Raw genomic sequence first — 26,673 nt, forward strand, 5'->3', positions numbered from 1 at the left:
CATATATCTTTTCAAATTAGTGTTTCCATTTGGGGGGGGTAAATATCCAGTAGTGGAATTATGCAATCATATGGTATTTCTATTTTCAATTTTTTAAGGAACCTCTCTACTATTTTCCACAGTGGTGCACCAATTTGCATTTCCACCAACAGTGCAAGGGTATTCCTTTTTCTCCACATCTTCACCAACATTTGATATTTCTTTATTTTTTTCTAGTTTCTTTTAGCTATTCCAACAGATACCAGGTGATATCTCATTGTGGTTTTGATTTAAATTTGCCTAATGATTAGTGATGCTGAGCATCTTTTCATTTATCTATTGGCCATTTGTTTCTCTTCTTTAGAAAAATGGCTATTCAGGTCCTCTGCCCATTTTTAAATCTAATTATATATATATATAAATGTTATATATATGTATAATATATAACTCAACAATTCACTGAAGCAGCAGTGAATACACACATATACATATTTCTTTATATATTTTGGATATCAACCCCTTATCAGATAAAACATTTGCAAATATCTTCTCCCATTCAATAGGTTGCTTTTTTGTTTTGGTGGTTCCCTTCACTGTGTAAAAGCTTTTTATTTTGGTGAAGTCGCAATAGTTTAATTGTATATGTTTTAACCAGTTAGAGCACGTATCCTAATGCAAAGGAAAATTTGGCATAAGTTTAGAGTAATTATTTGGTTAATTAGGCATTAAAATGCAAAATTGGCTCTCACATCTCAACACCACTTAAACTAACAGATTTTTTTCAGAAGGCTTTTTTTTAACAAGCTCATTTGCATGTGTGAAATCTTGCTGTGACGCTGCATAAGGCAGAATTAAAAATAGATTTAGGGTACATTACATCTCTATCACATAAGAAAGACCTAAATGAACTCCCCAGGTCTGTCACACCATTTGGTTATTTAAAGAACGGAACTAAATTTGTGTGTTCAGCTGTGATATCTCTTGTCAGGTCATCCTACAGTGTTCAAGAATAGGTCATCTGATTATTGTGGCATATGCATGGAGTTTATCCACTTTAAAATGGTGACAAATCAAGTTAGAGTCCTGCAACAGAAAGGCAAAAAGCTTAATGTATCAATTTAATCTATAAATAATCTATTATTGAAACAAAGTGAAAAGACTTTTGTTACAATGATAAGCTACAAATGCAAACCATGAAAATAAATGATGGATCCATTTCATGGTTATGGAAAACATAGACCCTCCTATCATTATTTTCTATATTAACCTAATTGAGCAACCAAAGTAATTTAGTAATAGCATTGCTTCCATTTGGATAAAGACTGTAAGTATTTCTATTCTGAAAGAGCTGGCAATTATATCATTTGAAAAGTCAGAACTTATATTCCAATAAGTATTCATGGAAAATTATTAGATGAAGCCTTGCAATGAAAAGACAGTTACTATTTACAGAAGCTACTTTTGAATTCACAATATGCTTATCTCTAAAATTTGGAGAGAAATCAATACAAAAACCCAATGAGAACATGACCATGTTTTCTGAACTAGTAATTCATAAATTTAAAATAACTATTTTATTTGTGGTTTGTGTTTGTGATTATTCTAAATGAGAAGTCATAAAAGTAAAACATGTCAACTTACCTTTTGTTTGGAGAAATATAATTATATTAAGTTAAATTATATTAAATTAAATTACATCATACAAACTATATCTAGGATCTATCAAAGCCGTACTTAGGAGATTTCTCCTTTTGAGCATCTTAGTTTAACAGGGACTAGATTCACCAAATGGCGCTAGAACATTTGAATATCCAAATGTAAATAATGAACCTCAAACCCTACCACGTACCATAGAAAATTTTAGCTGGAAGTTGATGAATAATAAACCTAAATGAAGACCTAAAACTATAAAATTTCAAAAGAAAACAATAAAATTTATGTGACCTTGGGTTAGCGAAGATGCATTAGTTGGACACAAAAAACATTACCATAAAACAAAATATTGATATCAAAAAGTAAAGGGTTTTTTTCCCCCTTTCAAAGACACTGTTAAGAAAAAATGAAGACAAGCCACAGACTGAGAGAAAATATTTGCATAACATATGTCTAATAAAGGACTGGTATACCAAAAATACAAAGTACAACAATAAGACAAATTACTTAAATAAGATATGGACAAAATATTTGAATAGAAAATTCACCAAATAAGGATATATAAATAGTAAATTAGCATATTAAAAGATCTCCAATATCATTAGTCAATATGGAAATTCATAATAAAACATCATAGTGCTGGAAACCCCCTAGGATGGTTAAGATTTTTTTTTAAGATTTATTTATTTATTGGAGAGAGAGAGAGAGAACATGAGTGGGAGGAGGGGCAGAGGGAGAGAAAGAGAATCCTCAAGCAAACTCCCTGCTGAGAGTGGAGCCCAACATGGGGCTCAATCCCAGGACCCCGTGACCATGACCTGAGCCAAAATCATGAGTCAGACGTTTAACCAACTGAGCCACTGAGGTGCCCCTAGGATGGTTTAAGTTTTTAAAAACTGACAAGTGCTGGTGAGGATATAGAACAACTGGAATCCATACATTGCTGAAGGAAATTCAAAATGGTATACAACTTGAAACTTAGGGTCATACTTTCTTATCAAATTAAACTTATGCTCATACAACCCACTGATTCCACCCTTCATTATCGCCCCAGAAAATGAGAGTTTATGTTTCCAGGAAGACTTGTCCACTAATATTTATAGGATGTTTATTCATATAGGTAAAAACTGGAGACAACCCACATATCCATCAGTTGGAGAATGAATAAACCCAGAGTAAAAAAAGAAGAAACTAATGATATACACTAGAACATGGATGGATTTTAAATCATGAAGCTAAATGAAAGAAGCCAGGCAGTAAAGATAACCTACACACTACATGATTCTATTTAAATGGTATTCTAAAAAGGAAAACTATAGTGACAGAAAGCATAGTAGTTGCCAAAGGCTGGCTAGGAGTGGGAAACAGGGATTCACTGCAAAGGGGCACAGGAAGTTTTGGCAGTGATGAAAATGTTCTAATATCATGATGAGGCTGATGGTTCAAACCATGTTAATTTCTACATTTAACTTATGGTACATAGATTGTAACTCACTGTTATGGACAGAATGTATGTGTCCCCCTAAAATCCACATATGGAAACACTAACCTCCAATGTGATGGCTTAGGAGGTGGGGTCTTTGGGGGTAATTAGGTTTAAATGAGGTCATGAGGGTGGAGCCCCCATGTTGATATTAGTGCCTTATAAGAAGAGGAAGAGACACCAGAGCTTGCACTTTCTGTCATATGAGGATAGACCAAGAAGTTATCCATCTAAGAGCCCAGAAAGAAGACCTTCACCAGAGCTGAATTGACTAGCACCTTGATAGAAGAACCTCTCAGACTCTGGAACTGTAAGAAATCAACATCTATCAGTGAAGCCATCCAATCTATGGCATTTTGTTCTGACAAATTAGAAGACAAGATGCTCCCTAAAGCGTATATTAATAAACAAATAGACAATAACACAGTTAAGTATTGACCTAAAATTATTAAGGATGTGGAATAATATATACTTGATGTATACTTCAAGCCACTTAAATATACTTGAATCTGCCTCTCAGTGCGGTCAAGTGGCCAGTCAGAGGGCTACTGAGGATGAAGCTTAGAACAGTCTACACAGGAAGGAATGCCTTAAAATACTAAGCCCTGGTGCGCCAGTGGTATAGGAGGAGGAGTGCTGGCAAATGGAACGTTTCTGTAGGAAATAGAAGCCAAGGCTGAGGCCAATTTCCCCTTTCGTAATTCCTTCTTTGTCCATCTGCCAAGAAAAACTAAACAGCAGCAGCACCCACTGTTCTTGTTGCTCTGCAAATTGCAAGCCATGTTTCCCAAATTAACATCTCACCAACGCAGATCCATGGAGTTTACATAAGACAGGAACCGAGTCAAGATGGGATCTGGGAAGAGTGAGAAAGTAACAAGGAAGTCTGATTACGGAGCAGACAGCAAGAAGCTGTCCATCTGAAGGACCAGCAGCACAGTTTGCTGAGAAATTAGTGCAAGGTCAACTTGCGGAAGCAGGGAAGGGGGCAGGTGCTTGAGAAGTGAAAGTATGGTACTAAGACTATGATGCAGTACTTTGCCTCCCCCATTTCAGAAACGCAAGTGAGAAAATGAAGAGTAAAATAGCAGAGCATTATTAGTTCTGTCCATATGCCAAGTAATGAACTCAATGTACTGCATCCCATTAGGGCAGATGCTCAAGAGTTATAGATGAAATGAATTATGTCAACAGTAGGCATTGCCTCAAATATTAAGATGGCAATTCTTCATATCTCACTAAGAAAACTCCTTGTGATCATATAATAAAAGGAGTCTCATTTATTCTGTTTGGAGAACTGTATCCCTGAACCCACATTCTTCTGGTTCCTGGAGCAGGAATGCTTTCCTGTAGCTAGTGGCTACCCTAATAGAACCAGCATATTCCAAAGTCACTTGCCTGATATATGAAATGAAAGCTCTTGAAATGGTAAATTTTCTTGGGAAAATGAAAAGAAAAAAAAAGCCACCTTTTCCACTCTTTTTCTCTTTACCTTCCTCTTCCCTCCTTACTTCCTCCATATTCCTCTAATTTCCATCTTCTCTCCGCAAACCAAAAAAAAATGTTGGGCTTGCACTGGACACACACTGGATAATGCCCATGCTGTCTTAGATGGCAATACAATGAGGGGGCATGCTCTCATTTGAAAAATATGTCCATTTCAATATCCTCTAAAGTAATCTGTTCTGAACACAAAACATGATGAGGACATGTGTACATCATTCTATGTCATATCATTTGGTGGAGTGGCAAAGGGGGGGTTTAACCAATTTTGCAATTTTAATCTTGAATATAAGAAGTTTAAAGCATCTTTTGATGCTCCCACGGTATGTTTTCTGAAAGCTTTAGGGGAGAAAGTTTAGAATTTACTTTATTTCATTTACATCCACTATAAACAAATCAAAAACATTTATGGCTTTATTCTGCCCACTGTGTAAAGGTTAACATTCCATTTGCCTGTGTAAAGACAAATGAAAATAACTTATAGGCATGTAAGAATAATCTAAGTGATAGCTAAGTATATTTTAAACAATATACATATATATTTTCTTCTTTCTCTAAAACATTTTATGCATTTCTTATTTGCAAGATAAACAAATATAAACAACTAACTTCAGTTGATAGAAGGCAATAGATACTTCTTCAGTCAGCAAACAATATTGTAATTATCATGTCACTACCCTGCTCCTAGTTTTACTGCTCAGAAGTTATTCGGGCTAAGAGGTCAGTGTGAGCTTTGATTTTCTTATCTGCATTCTGAAAGGACTACATGAAGAACATATTTATAACAACATCTTAAGAAGTCATTACTTTTCTTTAAAAATAAAAACAATAAATTTAGGCATAAAGTTTCTATAATTAATGTCTACAAATAAAACTAAGAGATATACATAGTGTTGTGGTTCAGATGTATTGTTCCTATCCCCCCCAAAATATTGATTTCATTGGTTTTATGGTATCTGCAGTGTTACAAAGGGTTTTAAAGTGTTTACATATTCTGGTGTTGGAGCAAACAGTAAATGCCATTTGTAAGTATTCACACCCTAAATAAATTGTGCTTGAGACATGATTATGGGAATCTTTTAAAAATTAAACTTAGGAAAACAAATTTATATCCTCCCCAAAAATCTTAATAAAATATAGGTTTCAGGTAGGTAGTACTATTGTGGTTAACAGATTAAATAGTGCTAGAGTTTGATCTGTAAGATTTGGGCTATCAGAGTTTATATCCTACTCCACTACTTTTGAGTAATATAATCTTGAAGTATTTTGAAATCTGCATAAGTTTTCCCTTCAGTAAAATGAAGGGAAGCAGAACCACCGCTTTTATTGTGTTCCTGTGAATAATAAATGATACATGTAAAAAGCAGTTAAAAGAGTGCATAGCAGAACAGAAACATGAATAAATGTCAGCTATTTATTTTTAAACAAATATTTATGGAGTGATGACTGTGCTCTGGACATTGTTCTGGTTGCCTGAGAGAGTAAAGAACACAAAAGATTAGAATAGCTTCCTTCATGAAGATGACATTCTAATGGGAAAATTAACAATAACCAATATTTACATATATATTCTGCTGGGGAAAAAGTACTATATAGGGGAGAGACAAGATATTTCAGGGTGAGGGAAGCAATCTGAGACAGGATGGCTAGGGAAATAGCACTGAAAAGGTGCCATAGGTGAGAAAAATCTCGAAGGAAATGAGAAAGTAAACCAAGAAGTCTTTTCAGGGTGAAAAGTTTTCTAGGCATGTCACAAAAGTGGAGAGAAGTATGTTTGGTCTGTTAGAGGAACAAGGAAAAGATCAGTGTGTCTGGAAGGGAGTGAGCAAGGTGGTATGTGATACAAGAGGTCAGACAGGTGAGCTGCACATGGGGAACACTAGGGGGCATGGGAGTAGATCACGTGGGCATTGAGGGGACGAGCCATTCAATAACCGATACTCTGAGTGATGTGGAAAGCTGTTGGAGGGTTTTGAGCAGAGAAGTGGCACCATCTGACTTACAGTTGACCAGGATTTCCATAGCTAATAATAGACGAAAGTGCCCTCCAATCATCACACCCAAATATGCTGTCTACTCCAGTTACAGAATTGCTTCTCTTAGTCCTCTTCTAAAACGTCAAGGACCAATGATAAAGAGCTCTACATTCCAGTAACCACCCACGTTTTAGGGGAGAACTCCCCCATCCATTCACACACACCCAGTAATTGGGACTCCTAATTTTTATTTGTGCTACATCTCTAACCACTTGGAAATCCAATTTATAAAATGTTGGATTATGAAAAGTATACAGACTTTGTATTATTCAAACCTGAGAATGTGAAAGGACTCAGAGTAAATACTCTGTTAGCCTAATGTAGAACACAGGCAGCTTTGGGGGTTTTTTTATTGGTAACATGCACAGCTCAGTGATAACTCAATGTCCCTGGTCCTCCAGTTGACAAGCAATGAATATTCAAAAGAACAAGGAAGGCATCAGGCAGTATGGGATTCCTAATGGCAGTCTACACCACAAGTTAGTGCCCCTCCTGCTTTTCACACGAGCTAATTCATCAGGGAAGCAGAAAAGTCAGTCAGGCAAGGGTTTGTGTGGCTCTCATTACAAGCTTATAGAGCACTTAAACTTTCCAAGGAGAGATTGTCCCAGCCTTCAGCTTCTACTCTCTGAAAGCCAGCTGTCCACCATCTACTCTCCATGCTCCATAAGGCACCCAGCTTAGAGAATTCCGATTCCCCCTAAAGACCAGTCAGAACTGCTAGGAAAGACAAGCACTTCAAAGTAACACAGAAGTCTGGTGAATGTTCACATCACTTCAGGAAACACTTCCCTGCTCAGAGATAAGGGGGACACTGCATGATTGTGAAAGCTTGCAGAATCACAGCATTGCCTCCACCTGCTTTTCTGTTTCGCCTAGAAACTTACGTCAATCGAGAGGCATGCTTCTTGCACAGTTGAGCACAAATAGCAACTGGCTGGGAAAATAAAACAACAGTAATCTCCACTATTGTGATTTGGGGTCTTGAGCATACATGTGAAACAGATGTAATACCAAAGACTCTGACTTCTGGGTCTTGAAAATCTTAACAGTGCTTTTGACTGCCAATTATGTAACTGTCTGGCAAGACTGAACTCCAAAGTATTTTCTCAGTATAAGAGAGCACATTTCTCTCTACCCTTTACCTTTTCTGTGAATGAAGATTCCTCTTGTCCAGAATGAGCCTACTCCAAATTGCAATTCAATGCTTAGAGTTACCTCTGAGAATATTCCCTCAATGGGGAGAGAGATTAACTGGACCTGGTGGAAATTGTCTCTGGTTTGGGGCTAGCACCACAGGAATCCAGCTGGCCCTTTTTGTTCCATAGAATAAACAAAGCTTATTTCATTTAATCTCAGATCATATAACATAAACAATTATATACATACATTCCTTTTCCAAAGACAGTCATGAAGAAAGACATTCTAATGCTACTTGTGGGCTGCTATTTTCTGGGAACATGCCTACCGAAACCAATCCACTAAGAATACACAACTGTTTTTAAGTTAGTGTGTGATAAAGTTAAGTCATCATTCCCATAAAAATACGATATCCCAAAATGAAGAAACACCTGCATTAAACAATTTCTACTCTTATTATTAAATCAATTGTCATAAGCAAAACAGTTTTCTTCTAAAAATTATCTGTTCTCTATCTTTAGAATCTTCCTGCCAAACCTCCTTCCCACACTTATCACCCCAAATAAATCTTACATAGCCCACATTCGCCCACATCTAAATTATTTGGGTTTGCCTGACAGGCACATGAAATGTTAATCAAAATAAATAGTCATCTCTTCTTTCTGAAGAGAGTGACAACTGGGGTTTTTCTTTCCTCACCACCTCCTCAAAGGCCTCTCCTTCACCAATCAAACCTACTCCTTTTTTTTTTATCCTTCCCATCAATGATCAGTGGCTTGCATCATTTCTGTTAATTTAGATTATTCAAAGACAAAAATGAATGTCATTTTAATATCATTATTTTATTTCAGAGACAATTCTTTGTGACCTAATATAATAATACATTGACATGCAGCATTAAGAACAATATGATGTAGCTTTCTGAAAAAGTGCAGCCAATTAACAAGCAAAGAGGTGTTATGATGCCTTCTCTGAAGTGTCACCCCCTCCCTAGCTCTATCCATATCCTCATTCTGCCCCTCAACGTCTCCTAGTTACCACATCCCAAAGTTCTACTCTACCCATCAACAGTTCTGACCCTCAACCCATCCACAGCCCCTATCCTACCCATGACCCTATCCCACATCTTCTCCTATCTGGTCAAAATGGCAACTTCCATTGAGCTAAATTCTCCACTTCTGTGTTCAGTGTGCAAGTCATAGGCAAAATAATCATTAATATGCCATTTTTAAATGGGGTTGCCTTATTTCATCTTAAGAAATCTTAAATTCATAATTACAGTATATATAAAAGAACTTCAAAACCAAAAAAGATTTTGTCAATCACTTAACTCAGACCCCTAATTTTCTTTTTATGTACTTGCCTTTTGCTGGACATCTAAGCATGAGCTCAATTAGTCAAACCTCTCAGCTCATGACATACTCTAGTTGTCCATGAAAGATATTCACATATATAATTTTATTCTTCCCTTCATTCCTGATATCACTCTCATTTTTTCAATGGGTGCCCACTATAGTACCTGTCATTGAATATCTATGTATCTTTAAAAACACAATAGAATTCTGTGGCATTTAAATGTACATAAAACTACAGGTTTATGTTGTTTCTTTTTTCATTCAACACTGTTTGTAAGGTAGAGGATGTTGCTATAAATTTGTCTCAGCTATTCCTCTTAGCGATGGAATAGTATTCTATGGTCTATATTACCATGTTTTACATAGTTATTCCCCTGATGACAGACAAGTAGGTGTTCTCCATCTGTCTACTTCAATAAACATGTGTATGATTATTACTCATATAAGACAATTTAAGAGCAAGTATTTACAAATGGACTTTTTTTTTAAAGGTGTGGATAGGATTTAAGGGAACCACAAAGGTTATTTTAATAGCCCAAGGTTAAAAGCAGAGTTCTACAATCCCTAGGTTTAAAAGCTTGAGTGCAGGGAGTGGTTGCTGAAACCTGAAAAAAGATGACTATGTTGAAGTCTACCTCCCGAGAGAAGCAGTGGCCTTGGGTAGAGGAACATAGTAGCTCAAGCCGCTGTCCCACATCTCTGAGTCTCTATCCATTTTTCTTCATTCTTTTTTCTCTCTGTTCCTCAGACTGGATAATCTCCACTGACTTACCTTGAAGGTTGCTGCTTCTTTCTCCTGCCAGCTCAAATCTGCTCTTGAACCCCCTAGTGAAATTTTCATTTCAGTTATTATAGAATTCCCACTTTTTTTAAACAATTTTTTTAACAATTTCTATCTCTTGGTTGATATTCTCTATTTGGTGAGACATTGTTCTCATGCATTTCCTTAATTATTTAGAAGTGGTTTCTTTAGTTTTTGAACATAGTAGAAATAGCTGATACAGAGTATTTCCTGGTAACACCAATATCTGGACTTCCTCAAAGACAATTCTGTCCTACTGCTTGCATTTTTCCCCCAGCATATGGGCCATACTTTCTTATTTCTTGCTACTCCTGTGATATGTTTTTATTGAAATCTAGATACTTTTTTTTTAAGATTTTATTTATTCGTTAGAGAGAGAGAGAAAACACAGGCAGTGGGAGAGGCAAAGGGAGAGGGAGAAGCAGACTTCCGGCTGAGCAGGGAGCCCAACGTGGGGCTCCATCCCAGGACCTGGGGATCATGACCTGAGCCGAAGGCAGATGCTTAACCATCTGAGCCACCCAGGTGCCCCTCAATCTAGATACCTTAAATAATGTAACATAGGGATACAGATCCCACTCACCCTCAGTGTGATTCAGTTGTCGTTTGTTGTTGCTGCTGCTGTGGCTTAGTTAGTGACAGACTTAAATTCTGTAAATTATGTACTTTTTGTCACAAGTAGCCACTGAAGACTCCGCTGGATTATTTTAGTCGTCAGCCAGTGATTAAACAGAGATTTCCTTAAATGCCTTGAAGCATTTCACATGGGACTATGTTTGTGTGATGTGGCACACCTTCAATGATCCCCCTAGCAGTCAAAATTCTGCTTCAGCCTTTACTTTCTGCTTGCACAGAGCTCCAAGATCCATCAAAGACGAGAGATCAGAGGCCTCTCAGCTCTTTCCTGGACACACACGTAGCCTTGCATTTGCATGTGTGTGTAGCCTTGTAGACTCCCAAGTTTACTTTGAAGCTCTCCAAAGCCCTTTTTGGTCCTCTCAGTACCCAGCATTTCTTTTTAAGTGTTTTGGTCAGCTTCTTGCTGACCCCAACTGTTATCACCATTTTAGGCAGCTTCATAGTTAAAACTCTGTCCCTCGATTCAGTCCAGATTTTGTAAATAGTTCTTCTATCCAATGTCCATTGAATTAAATTTTAGATGTGGTTAAATGTATTTGATTTTTGCCTGAGGATTTATGCTTTAGAAATCTTGTTTAAAAACTCCTCTCCCAACCCAAATGCCAAGTTAGTTTCCAAATATTTCTGTCGCTAGCTTCTGTCCATTTATTGGTTTATGTATATGTTTTAACCCTTTTAACATTCATCATTATATATGGTTTAGATGCAGATGTCTGTACTAGTTTCCTGTTGCTGCTATAACAAACTATCACCAACTTAAAGACATAAAATAATACAAACTTATTCTCTTACATGTTTGAAGAACAGAAATCTGAAATGGGTTTCACTGGGTGAAAATCAAGATGTCAGCAAAGCTGGGCTCCTACTGGAGGCTTTAGAGGAGAATTCATTTCCTTCCTTTTCCGTTTCTAGAGCTGCATTTCTTACATTCTTTAGTTCATGGACCCTTTCTCCATTGTCAAAGCCAGTAACATAACATCTTTAAGTTTCTCTGCCTTCATCTTCACACCATCTTTTCTTTTATAAGGACCCTTCCTATTACATCAGACCCATTGGATAATCAAATTATCTCAAAATCCTGAAGATATGCAAACTCTCCTTGGACCCCTTTTCAAAGGTGATATTCACAGGTTCTGTGGATTAAGACTCAGACATCTTTCAGTGAGCCATTATTCAGCACACCAAAGTATCCTGCCTTATTTTACTCTATATGTGAGCCAGTTTTCTTAATGCCATCTATTAATCTTTCCCTCCTTGGTTTATCCTGCCAATTTCATTAAAAACAGGATCTTTCATAATGCACAGCTTTATTTTTGAGCAATCTAGTCTAGTAGTTCTCAAATAGAGGTAATTTCACTTCCAAGAGGACATTTGGAAATATCTGAAGAACATTTTGCTTGTCAAAACCAGGGTAGGCTGGGTGGAGAGCGAGGAGGTCTTACTGGAATCTGGTGAGTAGAGGCCTAAACACCTTACAATGCACAGAACAGCCCAAGCCCCACCCCACCAACAGTTTGGCTCAAAATATAAATAATACTGAGGTTGAGGAAACCGGCTTTAGCCTATCCCAATGGTCACTGTGCTTATGGCTGTCTCAGTGTCATATTATTTTTATTACTATGTATTTGTATAGTATATCTTCATATCATTTAGGATATAGGCTCCCTCTCTTTAAGAAAAAAAATAGGTTGTAATAGATAAATGTTATAATAAGTGTTCAGTCCCTCAAAATAACCTACTGGAATTTTATTTGGAATAGCATATTGATTTTTTTAGAATAAAATTGGAAGAATAAACATTTTTACAATGTTAACGATGAGAGACAACTCTGGCTGGCCCTGGAGACTCCTTTTGTGCCTTCTATCACTAGTTTATCAGAAAACTGGCAGGGCCTTCGGCTGATGTCAGTATTCTTGGCATGCAATGCTGTTCCCACGACCCTGTCTACAGACCTTGGCCTTTCGTATGCATAGTCCTTAGGGTTGCTCCTTGACTAGAAAATCCTTTAAATATAATTCTTGTTACTTAGAAAAGCTAGGTATTCCCTATCCTTGTTAGGATAGATTATAGATATGTAATGCTCTTGGAGTATACTCAGTTGCATATCCAACCTATTGGCCATGGTAGGTAACTCTCTATGGGATCATTGGCCACTGTGTACACAGACTATCTATATACACTACCTAGGCTGTATTATCATGAGGGTTTTGCACAAGTTCTGCACTACTCAGCTGTAAGTTTTCCTCCAATAAACTTTATATTGTACTTGCACCACATGGCTCTAATAGTGTATGTCCATAACCTTCTCGAATAAACTCTTAAGTCATTCTCTCCGTGAACAAGTTGCATTTCTTTTTTTATTTCAAATATTCCTGTATGTCTTTTAAAAGAGTGGATTTTTTTTATAAAGTTCTTGTTCTTTTCATTAAGTAAAATCCTAGGTTTTTTATATATTTTTATAGCTAATATAACTTTATTATATTTTTTAGTTAGTTTTGGCCAATGTAGAGGAATGCTTAGCTTATATAGGTTGATATTGTATTCAATTTTGTTGCATTTTATATTTGCAAAAAAGAGTATGTTAGTAAATTTTTTGTTTTATTGGTAAATGATCATATCATCTATAATAACAGTTTGCTTATCTGTCTACTAGGATATGCATTGTACTTCTTCACATGCTTTGTATCTTACTGCATTAACCATAGACTTCAGACTCCACTACTACTTTGATAGTCTTGGTGATAATAGGTATCTTTCTCTTTTTCCCACCAGCCCCTGCCCATCTTAATGATAATACGTTGAATGTTTCTTGATTATAATTTGTGTAGATTTATCACACAAAGGAAACACTATTATAGCTTTTGACACCCTAAGGGAAAAGCAACAAACTATTATATACCAGACAATGAAGAATAAAGGACCAGAGAGAACAAGTATTTAAAATAAGCCTATCATCATCAGACAAATAAGGGAAAATCTCGAAAATAAAATCAAGGACAAAAAGTCTTAAAGAAGAACCAACTGGATGTATTCATAATAAAATATAATATATAAGAAATAAATAATTTGAAAGGCAGGTTGAATATGAGAATTGATATACCTGAAGAATAAATTAATATGCAACACTTTACTAGGAACACCTGCATAAGATGTCAATATAAGATTAAAAAGTGGAAAATATAAATGGAAAACTAAGAGATCAAAAGGATAGAGTACAGATGCCAACATCCTTTTTGATAGAGTTCAAATAAAAGATAGAACAAAAAAAAGTAAATAAATGAATAAATTGATTAGGAAGAAATAACTCAAGTAAATGTCTAACAAAATTCCTGAAGTTGAGAAAGATATTAAAAGGGATTATAAAGAGCCAAATTACATGGATACATTTTTAGAAAGAAGAAAAAGAACACTGGATAAATTATAATGCAATTTAAGGACATTTGAACTTGTCAAGGGACTCAATCAGGGAAGCAAAACCATTGTAAGTATTTTGAAGAAAGTAATTAATTACAAAATTAGACAATAAATAACTGTGGAAAGATCATGGAAAATAAGGTCCAAAGAAAGGAGCTGAAGAATCAGAGAAGGGTCACTAACAAGCACCTACATGAATGAATGACTCACAGCTAGAAGAAAATCTGGAATTTATGCATGTCCAGCTGCTAAGGAGTGACTGCAAAGTGGGCTAGTCTCTGAGTCTATGAAAGGCTGTTTATTGTTTACACTTACCCTTCTGTGAATTCACAGCAAAGCATCTAGTGATGGGCCTGTGATCACTGCAGGGCAGCTGGGTAGCATTTGGAAAAGATACTTGGATCTAGAACATAATCCAAGATTGGCTTATTATTTCTAAACCAAAAATATACCCAATTACACTTTATTACAATTACACTTTATTATAATTACAATTATGCACTTTATATTTACTATATATCACTCATTTAAATGAAGTAATGACTAAGGAAAGTATGTAGATAATGAATGTCACTTGAGTCAATCAGATTTCTCCAAGTGACAACCTAACAGATAGCAAAGTTCTGAATTAACAGTGCCTTTGAAAATGTATATATATTTTTAAGTTAATAATATTTTTTCCTCTTCTCTTTTCCTCCAAAATCGCATCTTAGACTAAGACCCCTGGAAACAGATTCGGAGGCACAGTTTATGCCTATAAGAGATCTGGGAGATCTGCGTATAAGGAAGTGAGGAAAGCACATTAGGAAGAGGGAGAAGCTGACCCGCAATGTGGTTGCAACCAGGATATCAGCTGATCTCATATGGAACTAGAGTGAGAGTTGTCTCCAACCAAAGCTACATGGCCAGGGCTTTGTATGCCTGCTTCGGCCAGTTTTTAGCTGAGAATCACTTTCTAGGTGGGAGAGAAACACGGGGTGGAGCTGTTCTCAGCAACTCAGTGAAATTCCTATAAAAGATACACCTGTGAACCATCAGAAATCAATATTTCTAACAACAGAAGAGTGAGTGCCTTTGACTGGGAAGAGTATCCACTACAGCGCATTCCTTGGGCCACTGACAACCACTTGCTTCTGTTAGTAATTTTGCCCCATTTGGGGTAGCTTCTTTAAGATCTGTTGTTACAGTTGATCTTGAAGCCATAACTGATACTTAGTCATCCCCCTTCTCTATCTGTGCCTAAGTCCCTTTCCTTCAGCTAACACCTCCCTTAGTCCGGGCAGAATTTTTGGTGGGGTGACCCTAATCTTTGAGTAGTCTGAGCCCCTAGTTACCATGTCCCTCTCAGATGATGGCTATTCTAGCAATGAGATTCTTAACCCTGGTAGCCTAAGAATGTGGATATTCCCTGACATCCTGTTATTGTAAAATGGTTACAAATTTCACTGGTTGTAAATTTGGATGCATACTGGTAAAGGGGCCCCACTGGTTGCTATAACATATCTAATACTAGAAAGAAACTAGGAAAATTATAAAAATAAGGCCCTGGAATTATGTGGATACTCCTGAACTGTGTTAATTTGTTGAAGAGAGATAATGAAGGCTATCTATGATTAATCAACAATTCAAGAAAAAAAAATGAGAAGTACTTAAAAAAAAAAAAAATGTCAGCACCATCCTTACCCAACTTTATCAACTGACTCCAGGCATAGAAACATCCTTTGGTCCTCAATCTTTTTAGAAGACACTATCCCTCTGGAACTTAGTTTCTTCAGATTTTAATGCATCCAAAGCTCTCCAATGACTTTATTTTTTTTCTTTATTTTATTTTATTTTTTTAATTTTATTTTAATTCCATTAATTAATATATAGTGTATTATTAGTTTCAGAGGTAGAGTTTAGTGATTCATCAGTTGCATATAATACCCAGTGCTCATTACATCACATGCCCTCCTTAATGCCCATCACCGTTACCCCATCCTCCCATTCCCCTCCCCTCCAGCAACCCTCAGTTTGTTTCCTAGAGTTAAGAGTTTCTTTTGGTTTAAAGAAAAACATGATTTTTTTTGTCTATCCAGGATTTCTTGTTATTACCACAATTTGGTCATTTTAAAAATATTTCTACACTTACTCTGAAATTCTTTTCCCTTCGAGAGATGAAACTTCATTCCCCTTCATTTGAATGTTGGCTGGTTTCAGGACGCACTTTTGAATAAAATATGGCAAAAGTGTTAGCACGTACCCAAAGACTGCAGCTTCTAGCTTGGGGAAGATATTCTCTCTAGCTCATTCTCTTGATCAGATCAGTTGCTTTGTGAGAATTGGTTTCCATGGTTTAAGAATGTTCAGGGACTCTGTGTAGAGGCCCACATATTCAGAAACTGCAGACTCAATAGCTGCACTAATGCACTTTCTTGGAAATGAACCTTCTACACTGAAGCCTTAGATGAGTGCAGGCCCAAGGGACTTGTCTACAAGATCATGAGATACCTGGGTCAGAACTACTGAGCTAAACCACTCTTAGATTCCTGAGCCACACAAAGTGTGTGGGATAATAATGTTTTAAGCTGCTAAGATTGGGAGTAACCTGTCATACAGCAAAAGATAACTAATGCAACAGAACCGAAAACCATTCAAAGCCTTCTACATCCTAGAAGGTTAGAGTACATCCTAACTCACTCTAAGCCATTCATTAGAGAATTTCACACACCTACGTGGATCGTTCTCAAATTTATATCACTAGTCCAGAAATCTCAGACAAGCTTTCATACGTTGTAATGTTTTCCGTTCGTCCTATCTTCCCACTTCATTGTCTTCCTCTCTATAACCCTATTTATGTCAGAGGGGTTGGTGGTAGCTTAATGTCCTGAATGTATCTCTATCATTGCATTTAGCACTTTGTATAATTTCTAATATTTCTTTCCAAACTACTAGACAGTGAGATGCCTGAAGGTAGGAAGAGTGTTCATCTTTGCATCCCCTTGGGCCTAGCACATATGGGTCCTCAACACATTGCTATTAGTTAATGAATGGATAATTAATTAATAGGCATGATAGACCCAGTCACAAACTGTCTAAGGCAACTGTGAATTGCAAAATGTGGCTTAACAGTAATTATAGTCACCAAGCATGGAAAAATATGATAAACATTAATTGTATTTTTCATTTAGACTGGTGTTGATTGAGCTTCATCTAGAATCCTTCATCAGTATTTATGAAACATCTCCCATAGGAAAAGGATCTTCAATGAAATAACTAAATCTAATATATGCCATCTAATAAAGAAAAGATGAAGGGAGGATTAAGATCATGTCTGAAATGCCAGATGAGTATCTGTATCTGATTTACTGATTAACTTAGGCCAGAACTAATTTTCATCATCATGGTATTTGCTGAGACTCTAGACACAGGAGGTCTGTGGATGCCCCGTAACTAGTGCACTAATGCTTCTCAAGTTCATGAACCATGTCCCTTCAACCTTGACACTAGTTTGAATAGAGCAAGGCCACAATATATTTTCAGTTTCTAATCCCTTGTTATCAATTGTTCAAGTACTTTGGCATTAAAAGGAGGGGGAATGCCACTCCTTTATCCCCTGCTGGTTATACCTCTCCTAAAGTCATAATCCTTGTGACAAAAATCGATTGAAGAGGGCATTGCTCTGATGAGGCTCTTTAACCTCAATCCTTTTACATACTGTTTGTAATCTGCACAGCCATACAATTATTCAGCTTCCCTTTCTTTTTATGGCATCTCTTTTCACACTTGCAAAGCTCCCCAAACTTATAATTCAGCTTCACTGGCATAAAGACAAAAAACCCTCCCAACTGTGCTTTAAAATCATGCCACTGTTGGCCTTAATCTCCTTCTAAAGCCCTCAAATATAAATTAGGTCTGTATTCATTGTGTCCCAAAGAGCTTTCTTTTCTGAAACCAGCTCTCGCTGCCGCGGAGTCTCCCCAGCAGTTCACAATGGCCATCTGGTTGGTTTGCATTCCCAGATGGGCTCAGTCAGCACAGATTCCAGGGTCTAGGAAAAAGGATAGGAAAGAGACATTTGGTAGATGACTAAATTTAAAATTTACAGTATTGAGACAGTCTGCATTTCCTTTTCTCTCAGCTTCACCAACACCTGCAAAAGTTATTTGTGCCTAATAGGAGCTGCCATCTTGGTTAACAAACTTTATAACAGTTTATGATTTCCTGATAAAAGAACACTTTGAGACATCAAGAAATTATATTAAATGTGACAGTTTCCTTGACTTAAAAAAAAAATCTGTTACAAAAATATAAACAGATGCTTGAATTATTGTGAAACAGTAAGTTTGAACAATGTGCTCTGTCCTACAATAGAAAAGTGGACGAATTAAAAGATATGTTGTGCATTCTATTAAATAATAGTAGAAAATGCTTATCTAGGGGTTAAAACATGCCAGGCAAATGTCCTGAGTAATTTACATATGTGAGCTCATTTAATCTTCATAATAATCATGTGAAGTATTCACTATTGTTTAAAAACAGAGAAGCATAAAGAAGGGAAATAATTTGTGCAAAGTGACACAGATATTGACAGAACTAGGATTTAAACTGATGGTCTAGCTGCAAAGTCCATGGTCCACTCTTGACTATCATCAATCTCCTCCACATTTTATCCTATATTCTTGATCAGACTACCTAGGTAGGTCCACATTCCAACACTTGACCTCTGTAAAGTTATTTCCCCTCCAGCTAATTGTCACAACTGGCAAGCAGTGCAAGTACTTCTGATGTACAAACAGGGGCAAACCCGCCATTTGGTGATCTTCACTATCCGCCATGTTAGAGGAACCCAGAACTTTGTTGCTGATATTAACTGCTCTTAGGCTGAGGGATCAAGGTGGTTGGTCCGTTCGGCCCATGCAGCCCTGAGGTTAAGCAAATAATTACTCACTGTCCCACAGTAACATAATCCAGTTTCTGCTGCACTGGGTTCCTGGTTGCACCAAAAGCTTTCTCAAACTTTCAACACCACAGACCACAAATATGTATCTAAGAACATATGTGTTTTAAATCAATTCAGAGTCAATAATTTCGTGTCCATCCCATTTAGTACACCATTTGGAGACTTGATAAAGTATGCAAGTTAACTATGTTTTCATCAAAATACAAAAACATAGTTTAATTTCCGATATTAAATCCTCTGCCCTCATTAAGTCAGATCAGGAAAACAATGCATGATACGTTCAGGGCTATCGGATTTAATGCCTTCTACACATCAGGCGATCAAGAATTTAACCAAGAAACCCTATTTTTACCTCTATCAGATAAAGGTGCAAAATGGTGGGCTTTCTAAGGAGGCTATAACTCATAAGAAAAAAAGTCAAAATATGTGACTGGGCTACACTTGCAGGGGTGACCAGCAACAGGGAGAATCATGCTTCAAAAGAGGCTGTGCCATGACCATGACCATGGTAATTAAATTAGAAGGTGGAACTTTACAAGGAAGTGAAGTCTGGGAATTTGGAGATGGTTTGAGCTACTAAATATAGTTATGCAGAGTTTAAGTCTAATTTGCCTGGATTTCATAGAAGAAGGAAGCAACAAGAAACATCTGGGTTACAATGGGAAACAAGTTAGGCTCTCTTTCCTACCATGATGCTAAAATCTTCCCAGGAACATCGCAGGCCTTTTAATCTCCCTAAAGTTTCCATGGTTCTCTTGCAAACAAGCACTATAAACAAAGGATAGAAATTTCCACAGTATTTTTGGGCTCCCTAAACATTAACAAGAGAAGTTACAAGATATAAAATTCTTGATCTTTTAAGGAATACCCATAAATCTTTTAATGTAAATCTGTATTTGATATCCAGCCAGAATTAAACCACACTAATAATCTCAAAGAAATATGCATTTTAGCATTTATATTATTGTTTATCCTACATATCAGTATGAATGTAAATATTAATTTTCAACCACTCAAACTACTATATAAAACCTAAACAAGTAACAATAAAATGTTTTAAATGAGAATTTGGGAAGAAATTTGATTTAAAAAAGAAAAGAAAGAAATTTAAAGGTTGTACTGCCTATGGAATATCCTCTTTTTATGTTGGCAACCTTTATGTTGGCACTTTAGCAACAGCCTCCTAAGTGGACTCTTTCCCTCTCTGCATTCATGTTGAGCCCACAAATGTGAATTATGACACATCACTGTTCCAAGCCATCAGTAGTCTCTCATTGACTACAATATTAAATAGAAACACAACATTTTATTATGGATCACATGATAATAAAATGGTCATAATTGGAATTTTGCCAAGCCAGAGTTTCCATGCTGGCTGTTTTAACTTGCATAAGTGTTCTTTTTTTCTTTTCCATTAAGATAAACAATAAATAATAGTAACTTGGCAGTGAAATGACATTAATGATAATTTTCCCCAAGGAGAGTAAATGCATAGGTAATAAGAACTGATACTCACTGTTATAAAACTTGGCCAGGACTATTTTACAAAATTTTCTTGGCAGTATAAAGAGATCCCAAGTTGGAAAGCAATAAGAATTCTTGATTTTGAAATATTGACCAGATATTGAGGTTACAATTTTTTGCAATGACTATATTCAGGAGTTTTGTCTAACACTTTTTTTTTTTTCAGTTTAAAATGTTTCATACATAGTCCTTATAATCTTGGAAATAGAAGAAAAAATATAATATAGAACTAAAAATAGGAGTGAATTAGAAGGAAGGAGAGATAAAATGGGTAAAAAAGTAGAAAATCATGGCATCAAGATGAAAAAATGGGTAAAATGGCATGTCTGAGGATCGTGGCTGTTTTAAAAATCTCAGCAAAAGTACATTTTTAATTGAAATTTAGAGAAAATTGTAGATTGATTTGCTATTGTAAAAAATAATGTGTAGCCTTTACCCAGTTTCCTCCAAAGGTAACATTTTGAATCACATTATTGATATTGATTATAATCTACCAATCTTAGTCAGACTTTCTCAATTTTACTTACTCATTCATGTGTGTGTGTATTTGGTTCTATATATTATTTCACATATGTAGATTAATGTATCTACCACCAACAGTCAAGAAACTGAACAATTCCATCATCAAGGTGTTCTTCCTGATTTACTATTAGAATCGTACCTACCTACTCCCCACTATTCTTATTCCCTGGCAACCACTGAGCCCTCCATTTCTGAACTTTGTCATTTCAAAAATGTTATATAATCGGAATTACAAAGTATGTAACATTTCAGGGTCGCTTTTTTCACTCAGCATAGTTCTCTGGAGAGTCATCCAAGTTGTTGCATATATGTATCAATACTCTATTCCTTTTTATTGCTGAGTATTCTATTTCTTCTAAGTTGTCTAATTTTTTAGCATACAGTTGTTCATAGTATCCCCTTGTTAATTTATTAAAGGCTACAGGATCTGTAGTGATATCTCATATTTCATTCCTTAGTTGGATGATTTTTTGCTTTCTGACTTTTTATTTTTATTAATGTTATTGATTCTTTAAAAAGAACAATCTTTTTGTTTCATTAACTTTATTATTTTACTATTTTCAATTTCATTGATCTATGCTCTTTATTATTTTCTTCCTTCTGCTTGCTTTGGACTTATTTTAGTTTTCTTTTTCTGATTTCTTGAGGTAAGAACTTAGGTTATTGATCTGAAAACTTTCCTCATTTATAATACAAATGCTACTACAGAAGTTTTTCTTTTAGCACTGCTTTAGCTACATCCTATGTATTTTGATAAATTATGTTTTTGTTTTCATTAAGTTCTATATATTTCTTACATTTTCTTTTTTTAAAACATTTTAAGGATTTTATTTATTTATTTGAGAGAGAGAGAGAGAGCATGAGAGGGGAGAGAGGCAGAGGGAGAGAGAGAGAAGCAGACTTCCCACTAAGCAAGAGTCCCACGGTGGGCTCGATTCAGGACTGGATCCCAGGGCCTCGAGATCGTGACCTGAGCTGAAATCAAGAGTCAGCTGCTTAACTGACTAAGCCACCCAGGAGCCCCTTTTTTACGTTTTCTTATACTTATGGATTATTTAAAAGTGCTGTTAATTTTTATGTGTTTAGAGAATTTCCTGTTTTTATCCTGTTACTGATCTAGTTAGATTACATTCTGCTCAAAGAGCATTTCTACATTATTTCATTTTTTAAAAATGTGTTGAAGCTTTTTTTGTGGCGCACATTATTTTAGTGAATGTTCCATGAGTGATTGGGAAAAATATATATATGTATATATAAAATATATAATACATATAATAAAAATATATATTTATATATAATATAAAATATATAATATATATGCATTAGATCCTGTTGGTTGACTGTTCCCATCTTCATCTTTTCTTGATTTTTTTGTCTAGTATTTATATCAGTAGCTGAGAAGGGGACTTTAACACCCCCAATGATAACTGTAAATTTGGATATTTCTCCTTTCAGTTTTATCAATTTTGTTTTATGTATTTTGAGGCCCTGTTATTTTGTGCATACACATTTGGGATTATTATGTCTTCCTGATGGACTAATGTTTTTACCATTATATATTGTCCCTTTTTTGATAATAATTTCCTTGCTCTGAGATCTACTTTAATATTAACATAACCAATCCTATTTTTTTATTTTATTGATGTTGGCATAGTGTATCTTTTTCCACCATTTTATTCTCAACTGACCTTTGTCACTGAATTTGAAGTGAGTTTTATGTAAACAGCATATAGTTGGGTCATTCTTTCTTTTAATTCATTCATGTTGGTCTCTGTTTTTTGATTGGTGTATTTAGACCATTTACATTTTAGGTAGTTATTGATATGTGACTTAATTTGACACAAATGTGGCTTAAAACAGTCTGCTGATAGTAACATTTTACCACTTTGAGTGAAATGTGGAAACCTCATTTCCTTTTAGGTAGATCTTCAGTCTCTCCATCTTTAAACATCATTGTTTAGAGTAACAGATGGGATTATAATTTTGTTTTACTCATCAAACATGATTTATAAAATTTATGAAATAAAGGATGTCCATTGTATGTATCCATAATTTTACACTTTCTTTTGTTTTTTCTTCTTTATTAATGCTCCAAGATTCTTTTATTATTTCTTTCTGTTTGAAATTTTAAGAGTAGGTCTGATACAGACAAATCCCCTTAGTTTCCCTTCATCTTTGAATATCTTTATTTCTTCTAGTTCCTGAAGAAATGTTTCACTGGATATAAAATTCACAACTTAAAAACGATCCAACTCCTATTGGCCTCCATGTTTTCAGATGAAAAATTCATTGTTGTATAAATTGGATTTTTTCCAATAAGTAAGTGTTCTTTTTCTTTGACTGTTTTCAAGAATTTTTCTTTTGTTTTTGTTTTCAAAAATAAATAATTTTGGGAAAGGAGGTGTGTCTTATTTAAGGTTTGCTCAGTTTTTTGAATCTGTAGATTTGTATCTATCCAAAATGTGGGATTTTTTTAGACATTATTTCTTCAAATATTCTTTCAGCTTCATTCCCTTTCTTCTCTTCTGGGAATCCAATGATACAAATATTGGATCTTTTGTTATAGTCTCACAGATCCACATCTCTGTTTAACCTTTTTTCAGTGTATTCTATTTCTGTTTCTCAGATTGGGTATATTATATTTATTTTTCTTCAAGATCACTGATTTTTATCCTCTGTCCCTTTGATCTACTGTTGAACCTATCCAGCAAGGGTTTTTAAAATTATTATAATTATTATATTTTTCAATCTTATATTTTCCATTTGGTTCTCTTTTACAATTTCTATTTCTTTGTTGAAATTTTTTATTTTTTCATTTGTTTCAAAAGAATGTGTAATTTATCAATAAAGCATTTTTATAAATGCTGCTTTAGAATCTTTGCCATATAATTTGAGCATCTGATTCATCTCAGTTTTGTCATCAGTTAACATCTTTCCTAATTCAAGTTGTGATTTTCTTGTTTCTTAGTATGATAGGTGATTTTCAGTTATATCATGGAAACTTAATCTCTTATGTTAGGTGATTCTAGGTCTTACTTAAGTATTTTATTTTAGGAGACTACCACCCTGTTTAGGTTTACCACACAGTTCTTGACCTACTCTTACATGCTTTGGTTCCAATGTCAGTTTAATTTTCAGAGTTTTTGTGGTGTATTTTGGTCTGCTTGATTTTTCAGACACTACTGAGACTCCCACTTGTCTCTTTCTGGTGCTCTTGGCGGTGGTGGAAGGAGTTTTCTTGGGACCCAAAATGGATGAAAAATATAGTGGGGTTCCCTCTTACTTGTGTTCCTGGTGGCCTTGGTATGTCTGGACAGGGAAAGGCATCTCATGCCCATGGAGTCAAAGAGGCTTCTGAGGTCAGGCTACTTGCTGTGAGTGAGTCCTTCTTGCCTGTTCTGCCCACCTGCCCCGTGTCTGTGCATGGAGGAGAAGAGTCTCATGCTCTTGAAGACAAAGAAGATCTATCACCAGCTACTTGTTTTGACTAGGTCTTTCCTGTCCATTCTGCCCACATGCTTTAGTACCTCTGTGTGAAAGATGTCCAGGGGAATAAAGTGGCTACCTAGGCTAGACCATTTGCTGTATCTGTGTTTTTATTGCCAATTCTTCCCACTGCCTCAGTATCTCTTGTTGGAGAAAGGAGTCTCAGGACCACTTATTGGTGGGGGAGCTCTCCATCAATCACCTTTGCAGGTGGTGTTCAGCTCACCTGATGCTGTCAGAGGGACTCCCTTTAGATATGGAAGAATAATGAGTCTATCTGGGTGGCTTTGGTTGCCAAGTTGGAGTCAGAAAACACTAGGTCTGAGTGACCTTCTCTCTTGGGAAGGCAAATGCATTGCCACTATGTGTTTCTTCTGGTCTTGAAGTTTCAAACCAGTTTGTCTTTTTCTTGCCACATTTTAGAATTCTTCTTGAGTTGTCCCCTGAACCATGTCCAAGACTAATAGTTGGACTTAGTGGGGAGAAATAGGTCCAATGTCATCTTGTCTGGACTATAAGTGCAACAGTACATTTAAAAAACAATTTTCCATATTATCTGTAATATTTTGCCTTTTTCTCACTTCCAATTTGCCCCCCCCACACAAAATAAATCAACGAACATAATCTGCAATCTTTATGACTATTGATATCTTTTTCATTAATTTTTAACATAACATTGATTCTTGTGTAGATATGAAAAATATAGAAATTCCACATAGAAATATAAAATTCTGGCCTATATAAAATAGGTGAAATTATTCACACACATATAGAAATCATTTATCTATGGAAATACTATTTTTAAAAGCTTAATATAGCAAATTACAATCTTAAAATGTGTATTAATCATACCTCTAAATGTATTACATATCATTTAAATGACATTGTATGATTTTAAAATCTTGGAGGACACAGATACTATATTCATTATTGAATGGCAAAAAAACATGAAAGTCTAATATCTTTAAAGGGGAGTCTATCTTTAAACAGAATTTAAGGAAAGGATTAATTGCTAACCTTTAAATTGGTGGGAAAAGATTTTTAGAATTATTCATTTTTAATTCCTTTAGACACTCTTACATTGAGTGACTTTATGCAAGACTGAGTCCTAAGCAAAATTAGATATATGACTTTCTGAGGCAGTCATATTCAAACAATTCTAGCCTTAAAATAGGATTTATCAAATAATACTACTTAAAATTTTTAACATGTCATTTTGTGTCTGTGGGCTATAGAATATACATTTTTCACACTGATTTTTTTATAAAAGACTGTTATTTTTCTGAGGGCTCACAATCAACACTCCATTGCTTAAACAGTCCATGTATCCAGTGAATCAGATATGTTACCTGATATATTTTCAAATTTAAGTCTTCTTTGACATTTTAATATTTTAATTAGGAATTTTGTTTCTTTAGATAAGAAAGCTGTCGTTGTGAAATTGTGCATTTCAGCTCATTTGAAAGTAGCATTGTATCCGAGCTTTGGGAATAATGACTAAGGACAACAATGTTGAAAAATACATTGAGATAGGACAAAGTGTCATTTAGAAAAATTTAAGTAAAAAGAAAGCAAAAGAGAGTGGTAGATTTAAAATACATCCACAAATTCTTTGATATGCTTCTCTTCAAGAGGTAGAGTTTAATTCCTTTCCCTTTGAGTGTGGGCTGGATTGGTGACTTGCTTTTATCAAAAAGACTACGAAAAAGTGATGGTGCATGATTTTCAAGATTAGATAATTAAAGAATTTGCAATTTCTCTTTACTCTCATTTGAATTAGTGGCCCTGGTGAAAGCTAGATGCCATGTCATGAGGACACTCAAGGAATTTTACGTAAAGGTCCAGGTGGCAGAACGGAAACCTCCTACAAAAAAACCCATCAAGGTTTTGAGACCTTCTGCTAAAAGTCATGTAACTGAGCCATTCTGGAAGTGAATCCTACAGCCCTGGTTAAATTTTCAGATGATAGTAGCCCCAGCCAAAAACTTGACTTGACTCTGACCCAGAACCATGAAGCTTAGCCATCTTCAAGTCTTTGACCCCTAGAAACTATGAGAGAATAAATGCTTATTGTTTTCAGTTCCTAAGTTTCAAAATAATTTGTAAAATAGGAATAGGTAACTATTAGAAATAGCTTCCCTTGGGGCACCTGGGTGGTTCAGTCGTTTAAGCACCTAACTGCAGCTCAGGTCATG

This window comes from Mirounga angustirostris, unplaced genomic scaffold, assembly GCF_029215605.1.
Source record: "Mirounga angustirostris isolate CCGP_5_RB_7025 unplaced genomic scaffold, mMirAng1.0.hap1 SCAF_1, whole genome shotgun sequence".
Classification (NCBI taxonomy): Eukaryota; Metazoa; Chordata; class Mammalia; order Carnivora; family Phocidae; genus Mirounga; species Mirounga angustirostris.